The sequence below is a fragment of the Pseudorca crassidens genome, chromosome 5 (genome assembly GCF_039906515.1).
Source record: "Pseudorca crassidens isolate mPseCra1 chromosome 5, mPseCra1.hap1, whole genome shotgun sequence".
In the NCBI taxonomy this organism is placed as follows: domain Eukaryota; kingdom Metazoa; phylum Chordata; class Mammalia; order Artiodactyla; family Delphinidae; genus Pseudorca; species Pseudorca crassidens.
The window spans coordinates 148,807,065-148,815,130 of record NC_090300.1 but is presented as its reverse complement, the minus strand read 5'-3'; the positions used below and the strand labels follow the sequence as shown (position 1 = coordinate 148,815,130).

Genomic DNA, 8,066 nt, shown 5'->3' with positions numbered 1-8,066 from the left:
TCCTGTAGGGATTTGAGGGGGAGGCAAGCCATAGTCCTGCGGTCTTGCATCTTTTGCCAGACACACACTACATTTTTCCCTAAGGATTGTGGGGCGGAAGAGAGGGAGTAACCATAGAGCTGGGAGGAAAGGGGCGGGGGTAGGGTGAAGGAGTCGGGATGCTGGGCCCAGGATGTCACGGCTCTTTGGGAGAGAAGGGCCGGCGTTTTCTGCTGGAAGCCCTCACTCTGGGGCCCATGTCCTGTGACTTCCGACTGCAGGGGTGCTGGATCCAGGTGCCCCCACTCTGGCTCCCACCCCCCCCGACTTCAGCCACAGCCACATCTGGTACCACAAACCTCTTCCACTCGGACAGAAGCGGGAATTGCACAGAGCTTCACGTCCGCCAATATTTATTATATTAGAAATTAAAACAGAAATTTAAAAAATCCATTTATTGATCCATTTCAAATTTAAAAGGATAAACCCCTTGCATGTTAACATAAATAACACACTTTAAATGAAAAACCTATATTTTCAAAAAAAAACAAAACCAAACCCTGTGGGAGGAGTGGCACTCTGGTTCTCTTGTACAAGACTGTAACGTCCAGAAGAAAGCTGGATTCTCAGAGCTGCTTCTGTCTTCAAACTCTCCTGATAGGTTGTTTTGGGCAAAATCTGTGACGGAAGTCTGGCCTCATACGTGCATGGAGCTGGAGGAAAACTATTCTGAGAATCTTTTCAGATACTTGTGGGCACTCTTTGACCTGACACCAAAACCTAATAAAAGGCCACTTCTTGATGGTTTGTTGCAGTGTGGGATCTGAACATATATGTGTGACAGAAGGAGAATGAGGAAGGGAAACATCATTATCAAAACAGGTTTGGGGGCTTCCCTGGTGGTCCAGTGGCTAAGACTCTGCGCTCCCAACACACGGGGCCCGGCTTCAATCCCTGGGCAGGAAATTAGATCCCGCATGCCGCAACTAAGACCTGGCACAGCCAAATAAATAAATATTTATTTATTTTAAAAAAAAAAAAAAAAACAGGTTTGGCCTCACAGACCCCATGAAAGGATCTCGGGAGCCCCTAGGACCCCCAGGCCACACTGAGAACCACCATGCTAGGTCATCAGAGGGGAGGAAATATTCTCTGGGAAAGTTGGACCTGATGGAGCATCGGTGGGGCTGGAGAATCGATATTCCTATGAGACTCCCGGTGAGTCTTGTGATCAGCTGGCTTCGGGACTCACTGCTGCGGGGAGCAGACATTTAAGGAGCCCTGTGGAGACATGATAAGTAAGGAGCAGGTGGGACATCACACCCCCACCTCACAGCCGTACACCCTCATTCACCCACCATGGAACCTCCCAGCCAAGCCCAGAGCTGGACTCAGAGTGTTTCCTAACGGTCAGACCCCGGCAGTGACCAGACCACACGGTGTTTATTCTCTTACTTAGTTTGGCTCCTCTATAGCACCATCAGGGAGGACGCAGATCCTGTCTCCCTGCTCTGTCACCCTCTATATAACAGTTACCTCATGGTTCATGATGACTGCTGGAGCTGCTGCCCTCACATCTGCATCCCAGGACAGCAGCAAGAAACGTCAGGGAGGGACCCGAGGGAGCTCTTACTGGAAAATTCGATTTCCTCCCAGTGACCTCTGTGATGTTCCCATATTTCCACTGACAGCTCATGGGCCACTAGCTGCAAGAGAGGCTGGCACATGTTATCTTCAAGTGGCTGCTGTCCCGAACACCGAGGAGGAAGGGCAGGATAGGTGTGGGGTAAGCAGCTGCCTCACCCTCCACCATGTGCTCTGCTGGATGAGGCTGCCTAGCTGGGAGCTCCAGGGCCCCTTTCACCTAGCCTCGGGGAGCCTCAGGCTGGTTCCCTGGCCTTGACTCTGGTCCCAAGCACCCTCTGTAGGACACAGGTAACCAGCCTCCACTCTGCCTGAGCCCGGGGGCGTGTCTAGAGTCCCCACAGCTCCCTGTGAGACCCTCCCCCATGCCAGCCTGAGCACCAGTTGGGCTGTCTGGCATGGTCAGCGGGCCCTGAGCCCCTGACCTTCCTGCTGTCTCTACGTTTTGAAGGTGAGTCAGGACCCTCCCCATCATGTCCCCAGACCCCCATCCCTCCCAGTAGCACCCCACACCAGAAGGCAGACCGCTGAGCTCCATTTTTCAGGGGAAGAAAAATAAGAAAGGGAGAGGGAGAGGGAGAGGGAGGGGGCAGTGGGCGGGGCCCGGAGGATCACCCCATCCGGTCCGGGGGCTGGCGGCTGGCTCTCCACGGGAAGCCTGCGTGCCAGCCAGTCTGGCAGGCCTGAGGGGTTCCAGATGTGGGCCTCCGCGTGACTCACGGAGTGGCTGGACTGCATTAGGCTGTCCCCAGGGACGCCCTGTGCAGCCAGGGATGGAGCCCGGCCGCCTGTCCTGCACATCCTGCGTCCGTCCCTCTGCGCTGGGATTCGCCCCACTCGCAGCCACCAGCGCAGCCTCGGAAAGCTCCAGGCCGCGCACCCCAGCCGGCTTCCTCCCGCGGTCCTTGAGCACCCCCGGCAGCCCCGTGCAGCACGCCTCGGGGCGGGGGAGGGACTAGAGGAGGGGGCTCAGGGCCCAGGGCGTTGCAGCTGTCTTTCCCCGGGGGAGGGCTGCAGGCGAGGTGCATCCGCGGATCTGCGTGGGTTAAGGATGCACAGGCCTCGGTGAGCCTCTTGCGTTAGGGGTCACTGACGGCCTGTCAGGGCGAAGCTGGGAGTAAACTCAGAACCGCGCCGTCTGGGACCCCTCCTGACTCTGCGCTCCTGCGCACAGCTGTCCAGAGCTCCGCCTGGCCCCAGGGTCCCCCAGGCCACCTCCACAGCGGACAGGGCCTGTCCACCCTTGGGAGCTCGCAGCACTTTAGGGGCCCAGGGTCTCCCCAACGTCAGCCAGAGGCTTTGTTCTACCTGTTGAATGGCTGGGAGGGGGGTTCTGTGTAAAATCGGGTGGAGACCGATGGAGGCCCCACACCCCTCCTCTCCCCGTCTGACCCTGTCCCGCCTCCTCAGGCACAGCTGAGGCCCATCTGTCCCTCCTTTGGACCCCGGGGGGAGGCTCCCTGCCGCCTTCTGGGACCAGGCCAGCTTTGGCCTGGCCGCCCCCCTGCCTGTCACCTGCTTTGTCCCTCCCTCAGCTCCCCGCCTGCAGCCCACGGCAGAGGTGTTGTCACTCTTCTCTTTTGCTGAACAGCCCCCACCCTGGGCCACCTGGTTTCCAAGCCTGGGGGTGTCTGATGGGAAGGCTGACGAGAGGGACCCTCTCCAGCCCTCTGAGTTGGAGCTTGATCCGTGTCCTACACGGTCCCCTTGCCAGCCTGGGGGGCCGGGCTGTGGGGTGGTGTTGTGGCAGGGGCTGGACCTCCACGTGACCTGTGCAGCCCCTGGGAAAAGATGCTCCAGGTGGCCCAGGGCAAGGCCGCTGTTCCTGACTGAGGGAGCCTGCCCTGTTTCCTGGAGCAAGTGGGCAGAGAGCTCTGTCCTGCCAGTGTGTTCATAGAGCCTGCCGGGCATGGTGACCCTGGCACCCGCTTTTCTGTCCACTCTGAGAGCATTGCCCCTTCATTCTGAGCTGGGGGCCGGGCCCTATGCCCTCTTTTCCAGGTCACCCACTGAGTGGACGTTGATGGGTTAACCTTGAAGGACGCGAGGTCCCTGGTTGGTCACCAGGTCCTGAGAGCCTGGGTCACGGGTGGCCTCATTCTGTGGGGACATGTCCTACCCAGAGGAAGGAAGGGGTTCATTTTGTTGGCCTGTCCCCGACCTCCTGATTCTGGGACCGATTTGGGCCCTTTGCCATCACCTGCTTTTTAAAAAATAATATGACCATCCGTGTCGCCCATGAAAAGCTGCCGTTTGCCAAGCAAAACTAACATTTCCTCCTCAGGAATAGGGAGTCTCCCAGTACGAATCTTGAATTAAATGTTTTTCTGGTTGAAAAAAATCTACATACTTAAAAATAAGAGTAGCACACCTAATGAATAACAGATCTATAGGAAGAGTGAAAAAATAAATAAATTCGCTCCCCACTGGGAGGAAGCAATAGATGATTGTGCACAGAACAGATCTGATGAAATGTTCTTGGAAAAGACTCTTAAAACCTGTAATAAACTGTGAAATTGCGGTTCGAATCCCAGGGTTCATACTTTCTCCCCAGATAAACAGCCCCAGAACACGTGAGGCCCGAGTCGCGGGGGCAGGGCTGGCTCCCGTGCGGATCTCCTTTGCTCTGCGCAGCTCCTCTAGCTGTCCCGCGGCACTTGCCTGCATCTCCTCTGGATTTTGATTCGTACAGATGTCTGGTTATGCAAGACTCCTTCCCATTTTTGGCAAAGGAAGTCACTCAAGGAGGCTTGGAGAGGCACTTCCGCGGGCTGCCAGCCAGCGGAGCCGGGGCAGAGGCCCTGGGCGCCCCGGCTCTTCCTGGGGATGTCTCCTTGGAGCAGGGTGCCCTTCCAGAAGCCCCAGCAGATTCCTTGCCATGTGTGGGTCACGTGCTCCTGCCTGAGCAGAGCCTGGTGACGAGGACCTAACTGTCCTCCCTGCTCTGGGGCTGACCCTGGAGCTGAGCCGTGCGCAGAAGGTGGACAAGGGAATACCATGGGGGCCAGTTACGAGGAAGGAGGGGTGGCGGATGGCAGGTGGACGGCAAGTCTCTGCTGCAGCGACGGCTCGCCGACCGTCGCGCTCTGGAGAGACTCGCGCAAGTTGCAAAGTCATAAGCGAGTCCCAAGCGGTCCATAATGATAGTCACTGGAGAGCAATGGTTCTCGGTGCGGTTTATTACCCCATGGGGGCATTGAGAAACGTAGGAGGGGCTTTTAAACATCAAATGCATTGAGATATAGTATGTATTGTATGCATACGTATACATACAATAGGATGCACCCATTTTAAGTGTACAGTTTGATGCACTTTGACAAATTTATATAACTGTGTAACTATTAGCACAATCAAGACAGAGGACAAGCCCATCACCCCAAAAGGATTCCTCATATCCTTTTGCAATAAAGTGCCCCACCCCATATAATTACTGACTGGCCTTTTGTAATTATAGATTAGTTTTCCATGTTAATTCCGTCTCCATAGAATAAGACAACGTGTGCTCTTCCGGCTTCCGCATGTTTCTGAGGTGCACCCACATTTAACTGGTGAGTATTTAATCTGTGGATACACCACAGTTTGTTCATCCATCCACCTGTTCATGGACGTTTCCAGTCTGTCAACCTGCTGTTTCCACTTTTTATGAAAAGTTGCTCAAGGCTTTGTCAGGATGTGTCTCTGCATTTCTCATGGGTAAATATGTCGAATGGAATGGCCGGGTTAAATGACAAGTGACTGACTACAAGTGCCGATTGCACAGTTTATGCTCCCACCAAACACGTGCTCATCAGTCTTTGTCATTTTAGTTGTTGCTGTGGATGTAAAGTGCCACTTAATTGCAGTTTCAATCTGCATTTCCCTGGGGCTGATGAAGTTGAGTCCTGTTTCACAGACTCACCGGCCATTTGTGTATCTTCTTTTGTGAAGTGTCTGTTCTAACCATTTGCCTCCCTGTAAAAAAAATTTTTTATTTTGAAATAATTTTAGATTCACAGAAAAGTTGCAGATACAGTACAGAGTTCCCTAGTACCTTTACCCAGCTTCCCCAGTGATATTATCTTATATAACATTATCAAATCAAAGCATATCAAAACCAGAAAACTAACATTGGTACCAAACTGTTAATTAAGCAACTTGTTTGAATTTCACCAGTTTCCTCCCCCTCTCTCTCAGTATCGAGTCCATGAATTTATAGATTTGTGTAACCATGACCACAGTCAGGGCGTAGAACTTTTTCATAACCCCGAAGAAACCCTCCCATACTGTCCCATTATAGTCACATTCTCTCCCAAGTCCCAACCCCTGGCAACCACGATTGTGGTCTTTAGCTAGAAGTTTGCTATTTTAAGAATATTACGTAAATGGAACCATACAGCATTTAATCTTTTGAGGTTGACTTTCCTCCCTCAGTGTAATACACTTGTGAGCCATTCAAGTTGCTGCATGTATCGGTAGTTTGTTCCTTTTTGTTGCTGAACGGTATTCCTTTTTATGGATATGTCACAGTTTATCCATTCACCCACTGAAGGACATTTGCGTTTCTGGAATAAACCCCGCTCGGTCATAACTTATTATTCTTTTGATATATTGTTGTATTTTCTTTGCTAACCCTGTGTTGATCATTTTTGCATCTTTGTTCATGGAAAACATTGATACGTTGTTTTCTATTTTTTGTGATTTCATTATCTAGTTTTGACATCACGATGCTGATGCTAGTCTCATGAAATTATTTGAAGTGTTTTCTCCTATTTTCAGGAAGAGATTACGTAGAATTGACGTTATTTCTTCTTTAATTGTTTGGTAGAATATACCAGTTAAACCACCTGGCCCTGGATAGTTCTTTTTTGGAATGGTTTTAACTACAAATTCAATTTCTTTAAGAGTTTTAGAACTATTTAGATCATCTGTTTCATCTTGGGTAAGTTTTGGTAGTTTGTAGTTTTTGAGGAATTGATTCCTTTCATCTAAGTTATTGATTTTATGTGTTCAGAGTTGTTTGTAGTATTTGCCAAGTTTCCTTTTAACATCTACAAGGTCTGAAATTTTGATATGTCTTCTTTTATTTCTGATATTGGTAATTCATGTCTGCTCTCCTTTTTTTTTTGGTATTCAGTTTTGCCAAAGTTTTATTGAACTCAATTACTTCAAAGAACTGGCTTTTGTTTCCATTGATTTTCTCCATAGTACCTTGTTTTAAATTTCATTGATTCTTTTTCTTTATTTTTTCCTTTCTTCTACTTGATTTGAACATATTTTGCTCCTTTAAAATAGGTTCTTGAAGTGAAAGCTTGGATTATTGATTTGAGATCTTTCTTCTTTTCTTTTTTTTTTTTTTTGCGGTACGCGGGCCTCTCACTGTTGTGGCCTCTCCCGTTGCGGAGCACAGGCTCCGGACGCGCAGGCTCAGCGGCCACGGCTCACGGGCCCAGCCGCTCCGCGGCATGTGGGATCCTCCCGGACCGGGGCACGAACCCACGTCCCCTGCATCGGCAGGCGGACTCTCAACCACTGCGCCACCAGGGAAGCCCTCTTCTTTTCTAATATAAACATTTAGTGCCATAAATTTCCTTCTAAGAGCTGCTTTAGCTGCATACCACAGATTTTAATATGTTATATTTTCATTCAGTTAAATATAATATTTAATTTCCCTTGAGGCTTTATCTTTTTACTTAGATTATTTAGAAGTGTGTTATTTACTTTTTAATCATTTAGAGATATTTCTTATCTTTCTGTTATTGATATCTAGTTTGGCTCCATTATTATTAGAGAACATACTTTGTGTGATTCAATTCTCTTAGCTTTGTTAAAGATTTTTAATGACTCTAGGTATCATTTATTTTGGTAAATGTTTCCTGTGCACTTGAAAAATACTTGTGTTCTGCTCTGGTTGGGTGAAGTATTTAATAAAATCAGTTAGATCCCACTGGTTGACACTGATATTCAGTTCTTTATCCTTGCTGATTTTCTAGCCTATTTGTTTTCAGAGAGAAGTGTTGAAATCTCCAACTCTAATTCTGGATTTGTCTATTTCTCCTTCTACTTCTGTCTTCATGAATTTTGCTTCATGTATTTTGAAGCTGTGTTATTAGGTGCATATACATTTAGGATTGTTGTATCTTCTTGGTGAATTGACATTTTTATCATCAACTTCCCTTTTTATCTATGATATTTTTTTCTGAAGTTAATTTATGAATTTTTTTCTCTGAAGTCCGCGCTATTTGTTATCAATATAGGCACCCCATTTTAAAATTTGTGCTTGCATGGTATACCTTTTTCCATCCTTTAAACACTAACCTACCAATATTATATTTGAAATGAGTTTCTTGTAGATAGTATATTGGTGGGTGATTTTTAAAAATTCATCCTGAAAATCCCTGTCTTTTATTTTTATATATACATATATATTTTTAATATATTTATATTTTATTTTACATGCTTATATA

The 8,066-nt window shown here is 48.5% G+C and overlaps 1 long non-coding RNA gene across 1 annotated transcript; it reads right to left on the bottom strand.

Annotated features, from left to right (window-relative positions):
• Nucleotides 1-661: 661 nt before the first annotated feature.
• On the bottom strand, nt 662-2,180 carry LOC137224608 (uncharacterized). Its single transcript, XR_010943402.1, has 3 exons — nt 2,137-2,180; nt 1,516-1,685; nt 662-1,260 (listed from the first exon to the last, which is right to left on the bottom strand). It is a non-coding gene; the product is annotated as an uncharacterized lncRNA (long non-coding RNA).
• Nucleotides 2,181-8,066: the final 5,886 nt, after the last annotated feature.